We start from the raw sequence: 24,113 nt of genomic DNA on the forward strand, positions 1-24,113 counted from the left end.
CCTCTTCTTAAGTTACATAGACGAGGAAACCCCTGAGAGCAAAGCTTTTTACAAAGAAAAACAAACTAAAAGAATTATGACTGTTAAGTTGTCTTTTGGAGGGTAGAACTCCCTCGCACAGGACTTCACACTTCCCCCCTTAAAAAAAAAAGATTTCCTGCTCAATGAAAAGGAAATCGTCTCCCATCTAATCTGTAACTGAACTCACAGCTTGGCTCTCACGAAAAAGGTGAAATTACAACTAACAAAAAAAAAGAAAACTGGAAAAAAAAAAAAAATCAAATGGCAGTTATAACTATTCCCAAACTACTTTCATACGCCCTAACTCTAATTCATCCTTGAAAGGCAGTCTGCTAGAATGTTCTGAGTCCCTGGAATATGCAAAATGTTCAAATTTACTTCTTGTAGCCGTAGACTCCATTTGAGTAGTCTGCGGTTCTTGTTTTTCATTGCATGCAAGAATGTTAAGGGATTGTGATCTGTAAAGATGTTAGTGGGCAATGAATTAGATTGAAGGTAAATAGAGAAATGTTCTACGGCAAGTACTAAAGCCAATAGCTCCTTTTCTACAGTGGCATAGTTCTTTTCATGCCGGTTAAATTTCTTAGAGAAGTATGCCACAGGGTGTTTCATGTTTTGATCATCTTCCTGCAATAAGACTGCACCAGCCCCATGATCACTGGCATCTACTGCTACTTCAAATTCTCTGTCAAAATCTGGTGCTTTCAGCACCGGTGATAGACTTAGCAACCTCTTCAGGGAGTCAAATGCGTCTTGACAATGGTTAGACCAAACATACTTGTTATTCTTCTTGAGAAGATTAGTGAGAGGCAAAGCAATGGTAGAGTAATTCTCACAGAACTTTCTGTAATAGCTGGTCATTCCCAAGAACCGACGCAATGCTCGGCGGCTTTGCGGGACTGGAAATTGTTGAATGCTCTCAACCTTTGCCTGTACTGGGCGAACAGATCCTCGACCTACTATATGACCCAAGTAGGTGACTGTCGCCTGTCCAAAGTCACACTTGGAGAGGTTGATTGTCAAGTTGGCCTCTGCTAAACTCTGGAAAAGGGCTTTTAGTCTCTTCAGGTGTTCTTTCCAAGAGTCACTGTAGATAACAATGTCATCCATATATGCGACAACACCTTCTATGTCCTGTACCACACTGTTGATCATCCGCTGGAATGTCGCAGGAGCATTTCTCATCCCAAAGGGCATCACATTATATTCAAATAATCCTTGAGGTGTTACAAAAGCTGAAACCCTTTTGGCTCTCTCAGTGAGCGGAACACACCAATATCCCTTCAACAAATCACACTTGGTGATATATCTAGCATTCCCGATGGTATCCACGCAGTCATCAATACGTGGCAAGGGAAAAGAATCTGGCTTTGTGACGTTGTTCACCTTCCTATAGTCAGTACAGAATCTGACTCCACCATCAGGCTTTTCCACTAACACACACGGTGAACTCCACTGTGAGGAACTCTTCCTAATAATCCCATGCTCGAGCATGTAATCAATTTCTTTCCCAAGCAGTTCTCTCTTCTTTGGTGATACTCTGTACGCGTGTTGACGGACTGGGCGTGCATCTCCCACGTCCACATCATGCTCCATTACATTTGTCCGGCTGGGAACATCAGGAAACAGCACTGCGTACTCTTCCACTAAAGCTTGGACATCCTCTTGCTGCTGGGGAGCTAGGTGAGAGACCTTGGTCTTGAAGTCTCTGAGAACCTCCGAATTCTTAAGTCGGGCTTCGAGTGGCATGCCCTTGAAACTGGTTTTTTCCTCTTCTTCACCAGAAGTATCCTGTTCTTCCTCCTCTTCTTCACCTTGAGGGTTCTGTTCTTCCACCTCTTCTGTTTGCTGTACCTGTCTCCTTATTACTGATACATGAACAGGCACAGTGACTGGTGATGGGTTTTGGGCAGTGGCATTACCACTGGTATTCCGAACAACATATGGTTTCATCATGTTGACGTGACACACCTGGTGTTCCTTTCTTCGGTCCGGTGTCCCTACCACATAATCCAATTCACTGAGCTTCTTCACGACCTTATATGGCCCCTGGTACTTGGCCGCTAAGGGACTACCAGGCACAGGTAGAAAGATGAGCACATCATCTCCCACTTGGAATTGTCGTGCTTCTGTCCTGTTTGCTTGGTCATACCAGGCTTTCATTTTTTCTTGAGACTTCTTCATTTCTTCATGAGCCAATTGGCAGACCTCGTGCAAGCGTTGTCGGAACTTCACCACATAGTCTAGCACATTAGTACTTTGTTCCTCATGGGTCCATATCTCCCTCAAAAGTTTGAGAGGTCCACGCACTTGATGTCCAAAGACCAGCTGGAAGGGGGAAAACCCCAGAGATTCTTGCCATGAATCTCGGATAGCAAACAACAAGAACGGCACGCCTGTGTCCCAATCTCGTGTTTTCTGGTCTTCACAGTATGCACGTAATGCATTTTTGAGCGTGCCATGAAACCTTTCCAAAGCACCTTGAGACTGTGGGTGATAAGTAGAGGACATTATGTGCTGCACTCCTAACTCCTTAAGGGTGCCTTCAAAGATTTTCGACATGAAGACACTACCTCTGTCAGTTTGAATAACCTTTGGTAACCCGAATGTGGTCACGAACTGTACCAGAGCCCGCGACACATTGGGACTCGTCACTGTCCGCAACGGGTACGCTTCAGGGAAGCGCGTCGACGCACACATTAGCGTCAACAAATGGGTGTTTCCCTTCTTTGTCTTTGGCAGAGGTCCGACAATATCCATGATGATCTTGGAGAAGGGTTCTTCCACCACTGGGATGGGTTGCAATGGTGCCTTTCGATGATTTGGATCCTTTTTACCTATCACTTGGCACGAGTGACAACTACGGCAATATTCTGCAACTCCTCTGTTCAAATTTGGCCAATAAAATTCCCGGGAAATTTTCTCACGCGTTTTGCGTACTCCTAAATGTCCTCCCATTGGTTGTTCATGAGCCAACCTTAAAATCTCCTCTCGATACTGTGGTGGCACTACCACCTGATATAGAATGGTCCATTCAGCATCGCAGGCACTTTCTTAGGCCGCCATTTGTGCATTAGGACATCATCCTTTAAATAGTAACCAGAGGGTTCAGCCTCGAGTTCGCTCAGGGATCCAGCTTCATCCCTTATCCTTGCAAGTTCTGAGTCTTGTTTCTGAGCCTCAATGAGCGACTCCCTCGAGTATTCTGAACATAATAAACCAGGCTGCACCACTCCCCTGAGCATTTGGGGAAAAGTACCCACAAGCGCTCTGGTAGGAACATTATCTCTGTCCTTTTTCTGTTGAGTGGTACTAGCACGGGTAATAGCACATGCTGGATATTCATTTTGTTCAATCTTCACCTCCCCTTCATTCTTGTCAGCATGAATTTGACATGATGCTGTGCAACATCGTTGTCCAGCTATGTCATTTCCTAACAATAACTGTACCCCTTGCATGGGTTCCTCATCCACCAAAGCAACTGGAAATGTACCGGAAATAAAAGAAGAGCTTAAAGTCACTGCATATAAGGGCGATTCCTCTCTTCCCTTAATGTAGCGAACCATGACAGTTTCTCCCAAGGTGGACGATTCATCGAAGGGTAAGACTGCTCTGTGCAAGACCGTCTGCTCAGCTCCAGTATCACGCATAATCCTTATCTGTACAGGCTTGGTACCTTGGTCCTGCAGAAACACAGATCCTGCATGAATGAAGGCTTCCTGTCCTTGCCTTATGGCCATGTCTCTCTTCTTCATCATCCCTTGGCATGATGTCTGTCCTCTCATAACCTCATTAACATTAAGTGCTTGGTCGTCCCTCTTGTGATTTTGATTAGAGAACTTCTTTCCCCCTGGTCCATAATTTCCTTTGAGCCAGCAGCAGCTAACGTCATGTCCGAGTTTGTGACAATAGGAACACTGTCTTACTTGGGGAGCCGAAGGGTAGGCTCCATTGTTCTTACTTCCAGTGTTTTTAGCACTGCCATGTGTAGGGTTTCCGCCTACTCCTTTCTCTGATGGAGGATACGATGGTGCCGGCCCCCTGGGGCTCCAATTACCCCGAAATGGCCTGGAAGGCTGGTTTGGCTGAAATGAAGGAGGGCACCATCTTGAGCCAGAAGAGCCCCTGATCTTTTCCCTCAGTGTATACTCATCTGCCAGTATAGAAGCCTCATCAGGGTCAGTGATATGTCGATCTTCGATATATTGCCGAGTGGCTGGTGGCAACATTAGCAGAAACTGTTCTAATCCCATGAGCTCCATTATCCTGTCGAAAGTCTTGTTATTTCCAAGAGAGGCCTCCACCCACCTGTCACGGCTAATCTTCATTTGTCTCCAATATTCTGCATAGTTTTCTGATCCTTTCCTCAAGTTCCTGAACTTTTGGCGATAAGCCTCAGGCACAAGTTCGAAAGCTTTCAAGATCCATGCCTTTACCCGGCGATAATCGTGCGCAACAGGGTCGGATACCGCATTGTACGCATCCACTGCTTTCCCGGTTAACTTTATGGGCAACAGGCGAGCCCAGGCGTCCTCTGGGATCTGGTGACTTTTCAGTATTCTCTCAAACGACAGGAAGAAGCCTTCAGGATTCTTTTCATCATAGGATGGAAGGAGTCCCGCCATATCTTTTTCTGAAAATCCTCCCATGGGTTGTGCCCTTGGGGGTCTTGAATCCTGACCTTGTCTCCTCAACTGAGCTCGCAGTGAGTCAATTTCGAGCTCAGCTGCTTTAAATTTCATTCTCGTACTCAACGACTCTTCTGACCTCTGAACTACTTCATGAGATTCAACTTCAGCTGGACTTGAAGTTCGGTAGGCAGTCTGGCTTGATGACATGGCTGATGGTAACATTGGCACTGCTGCTGCTCCTCCCATAACAGAGTGTTCTCGAGTTATGGAGTGATCTTCGTCCCTATCTTCAATTGCTATCTCCAACTCACGCTCTTCCTGACGCCTATTAAATTCTCTCTCTAAGGCCTCTAGAATCTGTTGTTTTCTACCTGCATTTTGGATATAATCTGCACGTGAGCTCACTTCAATTAGCTCTGCTGGGAAGAGTTGCCTTAACAAAAAGTCATTCGGTTCCTCTAGGAACCTAGAAACTCTATCTGAATTTTCGTCTCCCATGACTGAAACGATAGAACCTTGAACCTTGAACCTTGAACCTTGAACCTTGAATGTACTTACTGCTGCTTGATAAAAGAAAGAGAGAAAGAAGAGAAAAAAAATCAAGACTTCTGGTCAGCCAATTCTACACTATGAAATCAACAGAACACAACAAATCAGGTTGCATAACAACCGAGATCACAAATCACCACACTGATTTCGAAATCAAATTTCCGACCAACCGAAGAAACTCCGAAACAAAACTGTTTCCGGAGCAATTAGCAAAAGTTAAAACAAACTATATTCCAACATAAAAGAAAATGAACAAAAGTTAAGTAAAAAAAAAAATATATCCCGGACACAGGCCCCCACTTTAAAGATGTGACGTAATTGTGCAGATTACGATCTTTAAAGAAAGTATCAATCGGACTCTTCACTTGACACAGTGACTTCGTGTCAATCCAGAGCGACTAATTGACACTCAAAATTCTTTTATATGACTGAACCTGTTAATATTATTAACGGTTCAAAAATACCCGAGGTCATTTATTTATTTTGGAGCTGCACCTCGTTGGAATAGTTTTAATTCGTGTAGGAACAATTTGGTTTCAACCTTAGTCTAACTCACGGACAAAAGAAACTCTGTTGTAATAATCGAAATACAAAAAAAAAAAAGAAAATGATCGTAAAACTCTTAAGGAGATAACTTACAATTGACAAATAAAGCAAAATGTGTTTTCGAGTTTATGGTTAATAAATCAAGAAATGATTACAGTAAAAAAACGAAAAGACAAAACTAAGCTTAATTCTCTCTAGCAATCCAAATACATTCAGATGCACAAATAACAATAAAAGAAAGAAGGTATCACTTAATTTCTATTTTCCGAAATCACTCAGTAAAACAAACTGCAGAACATAAATGTCAAATGAATAATTATGGTAAAGAAAAGTGCACGGGTGATCACGTAAAACAAAAGAAAATAATGTTGGCAATCTGTCTATGTGCCCCCGACAACAAAAGAAAAACCCTCACTTCGCACTTCAATTTTTATACAAAAAAAAGAAACTGTTGTTACTTGAACATAAGAAAACTTGTAACATAAAACAAGAAAAACAAAATGATGTTGGATGCGAATAGGTTGTCACATTATTACGAGAAACTATTCCCCACAATTATCCCCCCCAGCTTCACTCCCTTGGAATTCCCATCCATGCAACTCTACACTTTGGCACTTTTTTTTTTAATTCTCTCCCTCGCACAGGGGTCAGTACTTAGCTTCTTAAAAACTTCGGCACAGCAGTTGTTCTTTGGGACGTCAACGCAGATGGTTCCTTTCTTCGTCCTGAGTGTTTTCTTTGACTCAGGCGGAGTTCGAGCCTCTTGGAGGTTTCAGGGGGAGAGAGCCTTTCCTGGGGGACGCAGGCACTGGCTGGCTCCTGGGACTTCTTGTTTCTGGTATGGCCTCCGGACTGGAACTGACTTCTTCTCCCCTCACAGCCTTAGGCTCAGCAGTGAAATTTTTTGTGGGCCATCCCCTTTTTCTCTTGATTGGGTAATCTTGACTTCCAGGGGCGGTCTTCATGTTTGGAGGGCCAATGACATCTTGTGACCCCTCCTTCCTTTTCCGCGTGTTGGCCAATCATGACCAGGGGTCTTCTTCTTTGTGGACTTCGATGCCCCGGTCTATGAGAACCTTTATTCTCACATCTGGCGTATATCTTGTGGCTGACCTGGGAAGAGGTGAGAAATAAGCGCCTTTGACAAGTTAATAGCCTGTATGGCCCGTGTAACATAGACCAGGCCTCTTCTTAAGTTACATAGACGAGGAAACCCCTGAGAGCAAAGCTTTTTACAAAGAAAAACAAACTAAAAGAATTATGACTGTTAAGTTGTCTTTTGGAGGGTAGAACTCCCTCGCACAGGACTTCACACTTCCCCCCTTAAAAAAAAAAAATTTCCTGCTCAATGAAAAGGAAATCGTCTCCCATCTAATCTGTAACTGAACTCACAGCTTGGCTCTCACGAAAAAGGTGAAATTACAACTAACAAAAAAAAAGAAAACTGGAAAAAAAAAAAAAATCAAATGGCAGTTATAACTATTCCCAAACTACTTTCATACGCCCTAACTCTAATTCATCCTTGAAAGGCAGTCTGCTAGAATGTTCTGAGTCCCTGGAATATGCAAAATGTTCAAATTTACTTCTTGTAGCCGTAGACTCCATTTGAGTAGTCTGCGGTTCTTGTTTTTCATTGCATGCAAGAATGTTAAGGGATTGTGATCTGTAAAGATGTTAGTGGGCAATGAATTAGATTGAAGGTAAATAGAGAAATGTTCTACGGCAAGTACTAAAGCCAATAGCTCCTTTTCTACAGTGGCATAGTTCTTTTCATGCCGGTTAAATTTCTTAGAGAAGTATGCCACAGGGTGTTTCATGTTTTGATCATCTTCCTGCAATAAGACTGCACCAGCCCCATGATCACTGGCATCTACTGCTACTTCAAATTCTCTGTCAAAATCTGGTGCTTTCAGCACCGGTGATAGACTTAGCAACCTCTTCAGGGAGTCAAATGCGTCTTGACAATGGTTAGACCAAACATACTTGTTATTCTTCTTGAGAAGATTAGTGAGAGGCAAAGCAATGGTAGAGTAATTCTCACAGAACTTTCTGTAATAGCTGGTCATTCCCAAGAACCGACGCAATGCTCGGCGGCTTTGCGGGACTGGAAATTGTTGAATGCTCTCAACCTTTGCCTGTACTGGGCGAACAGATCCTCGACCTACTATATGACCCAAGTAGGTGACTGTCGCCTGTCCAAAGTCACACTTGGAGAGGTTGATTGTCAAGTTGGCCTCTGCTAAACTCTGGAAAAGGGCTTTTAGTCTCTTCAGGTGTTCTTTCCAAGAGTCACTGTAGATAACAATGTCATCCATATATGCGACAACACCTTCTATGTCCTGTACCACACTGTTGATCATCCGCTGGAATGTCGCAGGAGCATTTCTCATCCCAAAGGGCATCACATTATATTCAAATAATCCTTGAGGTGTTACAAAAGCTGAAACCCTTTTGGCTCTCTCAGTGAGCGGAACACACCAATATCCCTTCAACAAATCACACTTGGTGATATATCTAGCATTCCCGATGGTATCCACGCAGTCATCAATACGTGGCAAGGGAAAAGAATCTGGCTTTGTGACGTTGTTCACCTTCCTATAGTCAGTACAGAATCTGACTCCACCATCAGGCTTTTCCACTAACACACACGGTGAACTCCACTGTGAGGAACTCTTCCTAATAATCCCATGCTCGAGCATGTAATCAATTTCTTTCCCAAGCAGTTCTCTCTTCTTTGGTGATACTCTGTACGCGTGTTGACGGACTGGGCGTGCATCTCCCACGTCCACATCATGCTCCATTACATTTGTCCGGCTGGGAACATCAGGAAACAGCACTGCGTACTCTTCCACTAAAGCTTGGACATCCTCTTGCTGCTGGGGAGCTAGGTGAGAGACCTTGGTCTTGAAGTCTCTGAGAACCTCCGAATTCTTAAGTCGGGCTTCGAGTGGCATGCCCTTGAAACTGGTTTTTTCCTCTTCTTCACCAGAAGTATCCTGTTCTTCCTCCTCTTCTTCACCTTGAGGGTTCTGTTCTTCCACCTCTTCTGTTTGCTGTACCTGTCTCCTTATTACTGATACATGAACAGGCACAGTGACTGGTGATGGGTTTTGGGCAGTGGCATTACCACTGGTATTCCGAACAACATATGGTTTCATCATGTTGACGTGACACACCTGGTGTTCCTTTCTTCGGTCCGGTGTCCCTACCACATAATCCAATTCACTGAGCTTCTTCACGACCTTATATGGCCCCTGGTACTTGGCCGCTAAGGGACTACCAGGCACAGGTAGAAAGATGAGCACATCATCTCCCACTTGGAATTGTCGTGCTTCTGTCCTGTTTGCTTGGTCATACCAGGCTTTCATTTTTTCTTGAGACTTCTTCATTTCTTCATGAGCCAATTGGCAGACCTCGTGCAAGCGTTGTCGGAACTTCACCACATAGTCTAGCACATTAGTACTTTGTTCCTCATGGGTCCATATCTCCCTCAAAAGTTTGAGAGGTCCACGCACTTGATGTCCAAAGACCAGCTGGAAGGGGGAAAACCCCAGAGATTCTTGCCATGAATCTCGGATAGCAAACAACAAGAACGGCACGCCTGTGTCCCAATCTCGTGTTTTCTGGTCTTCACAGTATGCACGTAATGCATTTTTGAGCGTGCCATGAAACCTTTCCAAAGCACCTTGAGACTGTGGGTGATAAGTAGAGGACATTATGTGCTGCACTCCTAACTCCTTAAGGGTGCCTTCAAAGATTTTCGACATGAAGACACTACCTCTGTCAGTTTGAATAACCTTTGGTAACCCGAATGTGGTCACGAACTGTACCAGAGCCCGCGACACATTGGGACTCGTCACTGTCCGCAACGGGTACGCTTCAGGGAAGCGCGTCGACGCACACATTAGCGTCAACAAATGGGTGTTTCCCTTCTTTGTCTTTGGCAGAGGTCCGACAATATCCATGATGATCTTGGAGAAGGGTTCTTCCACCACTGGGATGGGTTGCAATGGTGCCTTTCGATGATTTGGATCCTTTTTACCTATCACTTGGCACGAGTGACAACTACGGCAATATTCTGCAACTCCTCTGTTCAAATTTGGCCAATAAAATTCCCGGGAAATTTTCTCACGCGTTTTGCGTACTCCTAAATGTCCTCCCATTGGTTGTTCATGAGCCAACCTTAAAATCTCCTCTCGATACTGTGGTGGCACTACCACCTGATATAGAATGGTCCATTCAGCATCGCAGGCACTTTCTTAGGCCGCCATTTGTGCATTAGGACATCATCCTTTAAATAGTAACCAGAGGGTTCAGCCTCGAGTTCGCTCAGGGATCCAGCTTCATCCCTTATCCTTGCAAGTTCTGAGTCTTGTTTCTGAGCCTCAATGAGCGACTCCCTCGAGTATTCTGAACATAATAAACCAGGCTGCACCACTCCCCTGAGCATTTGGGGAAAAGTACCCACAAGCGCTCTGGTAGGAACATTATCTCTGTCCTTTTTCTGTTGAGTGGTACTAGCACGGGTAATAGCACATGCTGGATATTAATTTTGTTCAATCTTCACCTCCCCTTCATTCTTGTCAGCATGAATTTGACATGATGCTGTGCAACATCGTTGTCCAGCTATGTCATTTCCTAACAATAACTGTACCCCTTGCATGGGTTCCTCATCCACCAAAGCAACTGGAAATGTACCGGAAATAAAAGAAGAGCTTAAAGTCACTGCATATAAGGGCAATTCCTCTCTTCCCTTAATGTAGCGAACCATGACAGTTTCTCCCAAGGTGGACGATTCATCGAAGGGTAAGACTGCTCTGTGCAAGACCGTCTGCTCAGCTCCAGTATCACGCATAATCCTTATCTGTACAGGCTTGGTACCTTGGTCCTGCAGAAACACAGATCCTGCATGAATGAAGGCTTCCTGTCCTTGCCTTATGGCCATGTCTCTCTTCTTCATCATCCCTTGGCATGATGTCTGTCCTCTCATAACCTCATTAACATTAAGTGCTTGGTCGTCCCTCTTGTGATTTTGATTAGAGAACTTCTTTCCCCCTGGTCCATAATTTCCTTTGAGCCAGCAGCAGCTAACGTCATGTCCGAGTTTGTGACAATAGGAACACTGTCTTACTTGGGGAGCCGAAGGGTAGGCTCCATTGTTCTTACTTCCAGTGTTTTTAGCACTGCCATGTGTAGGGTTTCCGCCTACTCCTTTCTCTGATGGAGGATACGATGGTGCCGGCCCCCTGGGGCTCCAATTACCCCGAAATGGCCTGGAAGGCTGGTTTGGCTGAAATGAAGGAGGGCACCATCTTGAGCCAGAAGAGCCCCTGATCTTTTCCCTCAGTGTATACTCATCTGCCAGTATAGAAGCCTCATCAGGGTCAGTGATATGTCGATCTTCGATATATTGCCGAGTGGCTGGTGGCAACATTAGCAGAAACTGTTCTAATCCCATGAGCTCCATTATCCTGTCGAAAGTCTTGTTATTTCCAAGAGAGGCCTCCACCCACCTGTCACGGCTAATCTTCATTTGTCTCCAATATTCTGCATAGTTTTCTGATCCTTTCCTCAAGTTCCTGAACTTTTGGCGATAAGCCTCAGGCACAAGTTCGAAAGCTTTCAAGATCCATGCCTTTACCCGGCGATAATCGTGCGCAACAGGGTCGGATACCGCATTGTACGCATCCACTGCTTTCCCGGTTAACTTTATGGGCAACAGGCGAGCCCAGGCGTCCTCTGGGATCTGGTGACTTTTCAGTATTCTCTCAAACGACAGGAAGAAGCCTTCAGGATTCTTTTCATCATAGGATGGAAGGAGTCCCGCCATATCTTTTTCTGAAAATCCTCCCATGGGTTGTGCCCTTGGGGGTCTTGAATCCTGACCTTGTCTCCTCAACTGAGCTCGCAGTGAGTCAATTTCGAGCTCAGCTGCTTTAAATTTCATTCTCGTACTCAACGACTCTTCTGACCTCTGAACTACTTCATGAGATTCAACTTCAGCTGGACTTGAAGTTCGGTAGGCAGTCTGGCTTGATGACATGGCTGATGGTAACATTGGCACTGCTGCTGCTCCTCCCATAACAGAGTGTTCTCGAGTTATGGAGTGATCTTCGTCCCTATCTTCAATTGCTATCTCCAACTCACGCTCTTCCTGACGCCTATTAAATTCTCTCTCTAAGGCCTCTAGAATCTGTTGTTTTCTACCTGCATTTTGGATATAATCTGCACGTGAGCTCACTTCAATTAGCTCTGCTGGGAAGAGTTGCCTTAACAAAAAGTCATTCGGTTCCTCTAGGAACCTAGAAACTCTATCTGAATTTTCGTCTCCCATGACTGAAACGATAGAACCTTGAACCTTGAACCTTGAACCTTGAACCTTGAATGTACTTACTGCTGCTTGATAAAAGAAAGAGAGAAAGAAGAGAAAAAAAATCAAGACTTCTGGTCAGCCAATTCTACACTATGAAATCAACAGAACACAACAAATCAGGTTGCATAACAACCGAGATCACAAATCACCACACTGATTTCGAAATCAAATTTCCGACCAACCGAAGAAACTCCGAAACAAAACTGTTTCCGGACCAATTAGCAAAAGTTAAAACAAACTATATTCCAACATAAAAGAAAATGAACAAAAGTTAAGTAAAAAAAAAAATATATCCCGGACACAGGCCCCCACTTTAAAGATGTGACGTAATTGTGCAGATTACGATCTTTAAAGAAAGTATCAATCGGACTCTTCACTTGACACAGTGACTTCGTGTCAATCCAGAGCGACTAATTGACACTCAAAATTCTTTTATATGACTGAACCTGTTAATATTATTAACGGTTCAAAAATACCCGAGGTCATTTATTTATTTTGGAGCTGCACCTCGTTGGAATAGTTTTAATTCGTGTAGGAACAATTTGGTTTCAACCTTAGTCTAACTCACGGACAAAAGAAACTCTGTTGTAATAATCGAAATACAAAAAAAAAAAAAGAAAATGATCGTAAAACTCTTAAGGAGATAACTTACAATTGACAAATAAAGCAAAATGTGTTTTCGAGTTTATGGTTAATAAATCAAGAAATGATTACAGTAAAAAAACGAAAAGACAAAACTAAGCTTAATTCTCTCTAGCAATCCAAATACATTCAGATGCACAAATAACAATAAAAGAAAGAAGGTATCACTTAATTTCTATTTTCCGAAATCACTCAGTAAAACAAACTGCAGAACATAAATGTCAAATGAATAATTATGGTAAAGAAAAGTGCACGGGTGATCACGTAAAACAAAAGAAAATAATGTTGGCAATCTGTCTATGTGCCCCCGACAACAAAAGAAAAACCCTCACTTCGCACTTCAATTTTTATACAAAAAAAAGAAACTGTTGTTACTTGAACATAAGAAAACTTGTAACATAAAACAAGAAAAACAAAATGATGTTGGATGCGAATAGGTTGTCACATTATTACGAGAAACTATTCCCCACAATTATCCCCCCCAGCTTCACTCCCTTGGAATTCCCATCCATGCAACTCTACACTTTGGCACTTTTTTTTTTAATTCTCTCCCTCGCACAGGGGTCAGTACTTAGCTTCTTAAAAACTTCGGCACAGCAGTTGTTCTTTGGGACGTCAACGCAGATGGTTCCTTTCTTCGTCCTGAGTGTTTTCTTTGACTCAGGCGGAGTTCGAGCCTCTTGGAGGTTTCAGGGGGAGAGAGCCTTTCCTGGGGGACGCAGGCACTGGCTGGCTCCTGGGACTTCTTGTTTCTGGTATGGCCTCCGGACTGGAACTGACTTCTTCTCCCCTCACAGCCTTAGGCTCAGCAGTGAAATTTTTTGTGGGCCATCCCCTTTTTCTCTTGATTGGGTAATCTTGACTTCCAGGGGCGGTCTTCATGTTTGGAGGGCCAATGACATCTTGTGACCCCTCCTTCCTTTTCCGCGTGTTGGCCAATCATGACCAGGGGTCTTCTTCTTTGTGGACTTCGATGCCCCGGTCTATGAGAACCTTTATTCTCACATCTGGCGTATATCTTGTGGCTGACCTGGGAAGAGGTGAGAAATAAGCGCCTTTGACAAGTTAATAGCCTGTATGGCCCGTGTAACATAGACCAGGCCTCTTCTTAAGTTACATAGACGAGGAAACCCCTGAGAGCAAAGCTTTTTACAAAGAAAAACAAACTAAAAGAATTATGACTGTTAAGTTGTCTTTTGGAGGGTAGAACTCCCTCGCACAGGACTTCACACTTCCCCCCTTAAAAAAAAAAAATTTCCTGCTCAATGAAAAGGAAATCGTCTCCCATCTAATCTGTAACTGAACTCACAGCTTGGCTCTCACGAAAAAGGTGAAATTACAACTAACAAAAAAAAAGAAAACTGGAAAAAAAAAAAAAATCAAATGGCAGTTATAACTATTCCCAAACTACTTTCATACGCCCTAACTCTAATTCATCCTTGAAAGGCAGTCTGCTAGAATGTTCTGAGTCCCTGGAATATGCAAAATGTTCAAATTTACTTCTTGTAGCCGTAGACTCCATTTGAGTAGTCTGCGGTTCTTGTTTTTCATTGCATGCAAGAATGTTAAGGGATTGTGATCTGTAAAGATGTTAGTGGGCAATGAATTAGATTGAAGGTAAATAGAGAAATGTTCTACGGCAAGTACTAAAGCCAATAGCTCCTTTTCTACAGTGGCATAGTTCTTTTCATGCCGGTTAAATTTCTTAGAGAAGTATGCCACAGGGTGTTTCATGTTTTGATCATCTTCCTGCAATAAGACTGCACCAGCCCCATGATCACTGGCATCTACTGCTACTTCAAATTCTCTGTCAAAATCTGGTGCTTTCAGCACCGGTGATAGACTTAGCAACCTCTTCAGGGAGTCAAATGCGTCTTGACAATGGTTAGACCAAACATACTTGTTATTCTTCTTGAGAAGATTAGTGAGAGGCAAAGCAATGGTAGAGTAATTCTCACAGAACTTTCTGTAATAGCTGGTCATTCCCAAGAACCGACGCAATGCTCGGCGGCTTTGCGGGACTGGAAATTGTTGAATGCTCTCAACCTTTGCCTGTACTGGGCGAACAGATCCTCGACCTACTATATGACCCAAGTAGGTGACTGTCGCCTGTCCAAAGTCACACTTGGAGAGGTTGATTGTCAAGTTGGCCTCTGCTAAACTCTGGAAAAGGGCTTTTAGTCTCTTCAGGTGTTCTTTCCAAGAGTCACTGTAGATAACAATGTCATCCATATATGCGACAACACCTTCTATGTCCTGTACCACACTGTTGATCATCCGCTGGAATGTCGCAGGAGCATTTCTCATCCCAAAGGGCATCACATTATATTCAAATAATCCTTGAGGTGTTACAAAAGCTGAAACCCTTTTGGCTCTCTCAGTGAGCGGAACACACCAATATCCCTTCAACAAATCACACTTGGTGATATATCTAGCATTCCCGATGGTATCCACGCAGTCATCAATACGTGGCAAGGGAAAAGAATCTGGCTTTGTGACGTTGTTCACCTTCCTATAGTCAGTACAGAATCTGACTCCACCATCAGGCTTTTCCACTAACACACACGGTGAACTCCACTGTGAGGAACTCTTCCTAATAATCCCATGCTCGAGCATGTAATCAATTTCTTTCCCAAGCAGTTCTCTCTTCTTTGGTGATACTCTGTACGCGTGTTGACGGACTGGGCGTGCATCTCCCACGTCCACATCATGCTCCATTACATTTGTCCGGCTGGGAACATCAGGAAACAGCACTGCGTACTCTTCCACTAAAGCTTGGACATCCTCTTGCTGCTGGGGAGCTAGGTGAGAGACCTTGGTCTTGAAGTCTCTGAGAACCTCCGAATTCTTAAGTCGGGCTTCGAGTGGCATGCCCTTGAAACTGGTTTTTTCCTCTTCTTCACCAGAAGTATCCTGTTCTTCCTCCTCTTCTTCACCTTGAGGGTTCTGTTCTTCCACCTCTTCTGTTTGCTGTACCTGTCTCCTTATTACTGATACATGAACAGGCACAGTGACTGGTGATGGGTTTTGGGCAGTGGCATTACCACTGGTATTCCGAACAACATATGGTTTCATCATGTTGACGTGACACACCTGGTGTTCCTTTCTTCGGTCCGGTGTCCCTACCACATAATCCAATTCACTGAGCTTCTTCACGACCTTATATGGCCCCTGGTACTTGGCCGCTAAGGGACTACCAGGCACAGGTAGAAAGATGAGCACATCATCTCCCACTTGGAATTGTCGTGCTTCTGTCCTGTTTGCTTGGTCATACCAGGCTTTCATTTTTTCTTGAGACTTCTTCATTTCTTCATGAGCCAATTGGCAGACCTCGTGCAAGCGTTGTCGGAACTTCACCACATAGTCTAGCACATTAGTACTTTGTTCCTCATGGGTCCATATCTCCCTCAAAAGTTTGAGAGGTCCACGCACTTGATGTCCAAAGACCAGCTGGAAGGGGGAAAACCCCAGAGATTCTTGCCATGAATCTCGGATAGCAAACAACAAGAACGGCACGCCTGTGTCCCAATCTCGTGTTTTCTGGTCTTCACAGTATGCACGTAATGCATTTTTGAGCGTGCCATGAAACCTTTCCAAAGCACCTTGAGACTGTGGGTGATAAGTAGAGGACATTATGTGCTGCACTCCTAACTCCTTAAGGGTGCCTTCAAAGATTTTCGACATGAAGACACTACCTCTGTCAGTTTGAATAACCTTTGGTAACCCGAATGTGGTCACGAACTGTACCAGAGCCCGCGACACATTGGGACTCGTCACTGTCCGCAACGGGTACGCTTCAGGGAAGCGCGTCGACGCACACATTAGCGTCAACAAATGGGTGTTTCCCTTCTTTGTCTTTGGCAGAGGTCCGACAATATCCATGATGATCTTGGAGAAGGGTTCTTCCACCACTGGGATGGGTTGCAATGGTGCCTTTCGATGATTTGGATCCTTTTTACCTATCACTTGGCACGAGTGACAACTACGGCAATATTCTGCAACTCCTCTGTTCAAATTTGGCCAATAAAATTCCCGGGAAATTTTCTCACGCGTTTTGCGTACTCCTAAATGTCCTCCCATTGGTTGTTCATGAGCCAACCTTAAAATCTCCTCTCGATACTGTGGTGGCACTACCACCTGATATAGAATGGTCCATTCAGCATCGCAGGCACTTTCTTAGGCCGCCATTTGTGCATTAGGACATCATCCTTTAAATAGTAACCAGAGGGTTCAGCCTCGAGTTCGCTCAGGGATCCAGCTTCATCCCTTATCCTTGCAAGTTCTGAGTCTTGTTTCTGAGCCTCAATGAGCGACTCCCTCGAGTATTCTGAACATAATAAACCAGGCTGCACCACTCCCCTGAGCATTTGGGGAAAAGTACCCACAAGCGCTCTGGTAGGAACATTATCTCTGTCCTTTTTCTGTTGAGTGGTACTAGCACGGGTAATAGCACATGCTGGATATTCATTTTGTTCAATCTTCACCTCCCCTTCATTCTTGTCAGCATGAATTTGACATGATGCTGTGCAACATCGTTGTCCAGCTATGTCATTTCCTAACAATAACTGTACCCCTTGCATGGGTTCCTCATCCACCAAAGCAACTGGAAATGTACCGGAAATAAAAGAAGAGCTTAAAGTCACTGCATATAAGGGCAATTCCTCTCTTCCCTTAATGTAGCGAACCATGACAGTTTCTCCCAAGGTGGACGATTCATCGAAGGGTAAGACTGCTCTGTGCAAGACCGTCTGCTCAGCTCCAGTATCACGCATAATCCTTATCTGTACAGGCTTGGTACCTTGGTCCTGCAGAAACACAGATCCTGCATGAATGAAGGCTTCCTGTCCTTGCCTTATGGCCATGTCTCTCTTCTTCATCATCCCTTGGCATGATGTCTGTCCTCTCATAACCTCATTAACATTAAGTGCTTGGTCGTCCCTCTTGTGATTTTGATTAGAGAACTTCTTTCCCCCTGGTCCATAATTTCCTTTGAGCCAGCAGCAGCTAACGTCATGTCCGAGTTTGTGACAATAGGAACACTGTCTTACTTGGGGAGCCGAAGGGTAGGCTCCATTGTTCTTACTTCCAGTGTTTTTAGCACTGCCATGTGTAGGGTTTCCGCCTACTCCTTTCTCTGATGGAGGATACGATGGTGCCGGCCCCCTGGGGCTCCAATTACCCCGAAATGGCCTGGAAGGCTGGTTTGGCTGAAATGAAGGAGGGCACCATCTTGAGCCAGAAGAGCCCCTGATCTTTTCCCTCAGTGTATACTCATCTGCCAGTATAGAAGCCTCATCAGGGTCAGTGATATGTCGATCTTCGATATATTGCCGAGTGGCTGGTGGCAACATTAGCAGAAACTGTTCTAATCCCATGAGCTCCATTATCCTGTCGAAAGTCTTGTTATTTCCAAGAGAGGCCTCCACCCACCTGTCACGGCTAATCTTCATTTGTCTCCAATATTCTGCATAGTTTTCTGATCCTTTCCTCAAGTTCCTGAACTTTTGGCGATAAGCCTCAGGCACAAGTTCGAAAGCTTTCAAGATCCATGCCTTTACCCGGCGATAATCGTGCGCAACAGGGTCGGATACCGCATTGTACGCATCCACTGCTTTCCCGGTTAACTTTATGGGCAACAGGCGAGCCCAGGCGTCCTCTGGGATCTGGTGACTTTTCAGTATTCTCTCAAACGACAGGAAGAAGCCTTCAGGATTCTTTTCATCATAGGATGGAAGGAGTCCCGCCATATCTTTTTCTGAAAATCCTCCCATGGGTTGTGCCCTTGGGGGTCTTGAATCCTGACCTTGTCTCCTCAACTGAGCTCGCAGTGAGTCAATTTCGAGCTCAGCTGCTTTAAATTTCATTCTCGTACTCAACGACTCTTCTGACCTCTGAACTACTTCATGAGATTCAACTTCAGCTGGACTTGAAGTTCGGTAGGCAGTCTGGCTTGATGACATGGCTGATGGTAACATTGGCACTGCTGCTGCTCCTCCCATAACAGAGTGTTCTCGAGTTATGGAGTGATCTTCGTCCCTATCTTCAATTGCTATCTCCAACTCACGCTCTTCCTGACGCCTATTAAATTCTCTCTCTAAGGCCTCTAGAATCTGTTGTTTTCTACCTGCATTTTGGATATAATCTGCACGTGAGCTCACTTCAATTAGCTCTGCTGGGAAGAGTTGCCTTAACAAAAAGTCATTCGGTTCCTCTAGGAACCTAGAAACTCTATCTGAATTTTCGTCTCCCATGACTGAAACGATAGAACCTTGAACCTTGAACCTTGAACCTTGAACCTTGAATGTACTTACTGCTGCTTGATAAAAGAAAGAGAGAAAGAAGAGAAAAAAAATCAAGACTTCTGGTCAGCCAATTCTACACTATGAAATCAACAGAACACAACAAATCAGGTTGCATAACAACCGAGATCACAAATCACCACACTGATTTCGAAATCAAATTTCCGACCAACCGAAGAAACTCCGAAACAAAACTGTTTCCGGAGCAATTAGCAAAAGTTAAAACAAACTATATTCCAACATAAAAGAAAATGAACAAAAGTTAAGTAAAAAAAAAAATATATCCCGGACACAGGCCCCCACTTTAAAGATGTGACGTAATTGTGCAGATTACGATCTTTAAAGAAAGTATCAATCGGACTCTTCACTTGACACAGTGACTTCGTGTCAATCCAGAGCGACTAATTGACACTCAAAATTCTTTTATATGACTGAACCTGTTAATATTATTAACGGTTCAAAAATACCCGAGGTCATTTATTTATTTTGGAGCTGCACCTCGTTGGAATAGTTTTAATTCGTGTAGGAACAATTTGGTTTCAACCTTAGTCTAACTCACGGACAAAAGAAACTCTGTTGTAATAATCGAAATACAAAAAAAAAAAAAGAAAATGATCGTAAAACTCTTAAGGAGATAACTTACAATTGACAAATAAAGCAAAATGTGTTTTCGAGTTTATGGTTAATAAATCAAGAAATGATTACAGTAAAAAAACGAAAAGACAAAACTAAGCTTAATTCTCTCTAGCAATCCAAATACATTCAGATGCACAAATAACAATAAAAGAAAGAAGGTATCACTTAATTTCTATTTTCCGAAATCACTCAGTAAAACAAACTGCAGAACATAAATGTCAAATGAATAATTATGGTAAAGAAAAGTGCACGGGTGATCACGTAAAACAAAAGAAAATAATGTTGGCAATCTGTCTATGTGCCCCCGACAACAAAAGAAAAACCCTCACTTCGCACTTCAATTTTTATACAAAAAAAAGAAACTGTTGTTACTTGAACATAAGAAAACTTGTAACATAAAACAAGAAAAACAAAATGATGTTGGATGCGAATAGGTTGTCACATTATTACGAGAAACTATTCCCCACAATTATCCCCCCCAGCTTCACTCCCTTGGAATTCCCATCCATGCAACTCTACACTTTGGCACTTTTTTTTTTAATTCTCTCCCTCGCACAGGGGTCAGTACTTAGCTTCTTAAAAACTTCGGCACAGCAGTTGTTCTTTGGGACGTCAACGCAGATGGTTCCTTTCTTCGTCCTGAGTGTTTTCTTTGACTCAGGCGGAGTTCGAGCCTCTTGGAGGTTTCAGGGGGAGAGAGCCTTTCCTGGGGGACGCAGGCACTGGCTGGCTCCTGGGACTTCTTGTTTCTGGTATGGCCTCCGGACTGGAACTGACTTCTTCTCCCCTCACAGCCTTAGGCTCAGCAGTGAAATTTTTTGTGGGCCATCCCCTTTTTCTCTTGATTGGGTAATCTTGACTTCCAGGGGCGGTCTTCATGTTTGGAGGGCCAATGACATCTTGTGACCCCTCCTTCCTTTTCCGCGTGTTGGCCAATCATGACCAGGGGTCTTCTTCTTTGTGGACTTCGATGCCCCGGTCTATGAGAACCTTTATTCTCACATCTGGCGTATATCTTGTGGCTGACCTGGGAAGAGGTGAGAAATAAGCGCCTTTGACAAGTTAATAGCCTGTATGGCCCGTGTAACATAGACCAGGCCTCTTCTTAAGTTACATAGACGAGGAAACCCCTGAGAGCAAAGCTTTTTACAAAGAAAAACAAACTAAAAGAATTATGACTGTTAAGTTGTCTTTTGGAGGGTAGAACTCCCTCGCACAGGACTTCACACTTCCCCCCTTAAAAAAAAAAGATTTCCTGCTCAATGAAAAGGAAATCGTCTCCCATCTAATCTGTAACTGAACTCACAGCTTGGCTCTCACGAAAAAGGTGAAATTACAACTAACAAAAAAAAAGAAAACTGGAAAAAAAAAAAAAATCAAATGGCAGTTATAACTATTCCCAAACTACTTTCATACGCCCTAACTCTAATTCATCCTTGAAAGGCAGTCTGCTAGAATGTTCTGAGTCCCTGGAATATGCAAAATGTTCAAATTTACTTCTTGTAGCCGTAGACTCCATTTGAGTAGTCTGCGGTTCTTGTTTTTCATTGCATGCAAGAATGTTAAGGGATTGTGATCTGTAAAGATGTTAGTGGGCAATGAATTAGATTGAAGGTAAATAGAGAAATGTTCTACGGCAAGTACTAAAGCCAATAGCTCCTTTTCTACAGTGGCATAGTTCTTTTCATGCCGGTTAAATTTCTTAGAGAAGTATGCCACAGGGTGTTTCATGTTTTGATCATCTTCCTGCAATAAGACTGCACCAGCCCCATGATCACTGGCATCTACTGCTACTTCAAATTCTCTGTCAAAATCTGGTGCTTTCAGCACCGGTGATAGACTTAGCAACCTCTTCAGGGAGTCAAATGCGTCTTGACAATGGTTAGACCAAACATACTTGTTATTCTTCTTGAGAAGATTAGTGAGAGGCAAAGCAATGGTAGAGTAATTCTCACAGAACTTTCTGTAATAGCTGGTCATTCCCAAGAACCGACGCAATGCTCGGCGGCTTTGCGGGACTGGAAATTGTTGAATGCTCTCAACCTTTGCCTGTACTGGGCGAACAGATCCTCGACCTACTATATGACCCAAGTAGGTGACTGTCGCCTGTCCAAAGTCACACTTGGAGAGGTTGATTGTCAAGTTGGCCTCTGCTAAACTCTGGAAAAGGGCTTTTAGTCTCTTCAGGTGTTCTTTCCAAGAGTCACTGTAGATAACAATGTCATCCATATATGCGACAACACCTTCTATGTCCTGTACCACACTGTTGATCATCCGCTGGAATGTCGCAGGAGCATTTCTCATCCCAAAGGGCATCACATTATATTCAAATAATCCTTGAGGTGTTACAAAAGCTGAAACCCTTTTGGCTCTCTCAGTGAGCGGAACACACCAATATCCCTTCAACAAATCACACTTGGTGATATATCTAGCATTCCCGATGGTATCCACGCAGTCATCAATACGTGGCAAGGGAAAAGAATCTGGCTTTGTGACGTTGTTCACCTTCCTATAGTCAGTACAGAATCTGACTCCACCATCAGGCTTTTCCACTAACACACACGGTGAACTCCACTGTGAGGAACTCTTCCTAATAATCCCATGCTCGAGCATGTAATCAATTTCTTTCCCAAGCAGTTCTCTCTTCTTTGGTGATACTCTGTACGCGTGTTGACGGACTGGGCGTGCATCTCCCACGTCCACATCATGCTCCATTACATTTGTCCGGCTGGGAACATCAGGAAACAGCACTGCGTACTCTTCCACTAAAGCTTGGACATCCTCTTGCTGCTGGGGAGCTAGGTGAGAGACCTTGGTCTTGAAGTCTCTGAGAACCTCCGAATTCTTAAGTCGGGCTTCGAGTGGCATGCCCTTGAAACTGGTTTTTTCCTCTTCTTCACCAGAAGTATCCTGTTCTTCCTCCTCTTCTTCACCTTGAGGGTTCTGTTCTTCCACCTCTTCTGTTTGCTGTACCTGTCTCCTTATTACTGATACATGAACAGGCACAGTGACTGGTGATGGGTTTTGGGCAGTGGCATTACCACTGGTATTCCGAACAACATATGGTTTCATCATGTTGACGTGACACACCTGGTGTTCCTTTCTTCGGTCCGGTGTCCCTACCACATAATCCAATTCACTGAGCTTCTTCACGACCTTATATGGCCCCTGGTACTTGGCCGCTAAGGGACTACCAGGCACAGGTAGAAAGATGAGCACATCATCTCCCACTTGGAATTGTCGTGCTTCTGTCCTGTTTGCTTGGTCATACCAGGCTTTCATTTTTTCTTGAGACTTCTTCATTTCTTCATGAGCCAATTGGCAGACCTCGTGCAAGCGTTGTCGGAACTTCACCACATAGTCTAGCACATTAGTACTTTGTTCCTCATGGGTCCATATCTCCCTCAAAAGTTTGAGAGGTCCACGCACTTGATGTCCAAAGACCAGCTGGAAGGGGGAAAACCCCAGAGATTCTTGCCATGAATCTCGGATAGCAAACAACAAGAACGGCACGCCTGTGTCCCAATCTCGTGTTTTCTGGTCTTCACAGTATGCACGTAATGCATTTTTGAGCGTGCCATGAAACCTTTCCAAAGCACCTTGAGACTGTGGGTGATAAGTAGAGGACATTATGTGCTGCACTCCTAACTCCTTAAGGGTGCCTTCAAAGATTTTCGACATGAAGACACTACCTCTGTCAGTTTGAATAACCTTTGGTAACCCGAATGTGGTCACGAACTGTACCAGAGCCCGCGACACATTGGGACTCGTCACTGTCCGCAACGGGTACGCTTCAGGGAAGCGCGTCGACGCACACATTAGCGTCAACAAATGGGTGTTTCCCTTCTTTGTCTTTGGCAGAGGTCCGACAATATCCATGATGATCTTGGAGAAGGGTTCTTCCACCACTGGGATGGGTTGCAATGGTGCCTTTCGATGATTTGGATCCTTTTTACCTATCACTTGGCACGAGTGACAACTACGGCAATATTCTGCAACTCCTCTGTTCAAATTTGGCCAATAAAATTCCCGGGAAATTTTCTCACGCGTTTTGCGTACTCCTAAATGTCCTCCCATTGGTTGTTCATGAGCCAACCTTAAAATCTCCTCTCGATACTGTGGTGGCACTACCACCTGATATAGAATGGTCCATTCAGCATCGCAGGCACTTTCTTAGGCCGCCATTTGTGCATTAGGACATCATCCTTTAAATAGTAACCAGAGGGTTCAGCCTCGAGTTCGCTCAGGGATCCAGCTTCATCCCTTATCCTTGCAAGTTCTGAGTCTTGTTTCTGAGCCTCAATGAGCGACTCCCTCGAGTATTCTGAACATAATAAACCAGGCTGCACCACTCCCCTGAGCATTTGGGGAAAAGTACCCACAAGCGCTCTGGTAGGAACATTATCTCTGTCCTTT

This window comes from Palaemon carinicauda, chromosome 3 (assembly GCF_036898095.1).
Source record: "Palaemon carinicauda isolate YSFRI2023 chromosome 3, ASM3689809v2, whole genome shotgun sequence".
Classification (NCBI taxonomy): domain Eukaryota; kingdom Metazoa; phylum Arthropoda; class Malacostraca; order Decapoda; family Palaemonidae; genus Palaemon; species Palaemon carinicauda.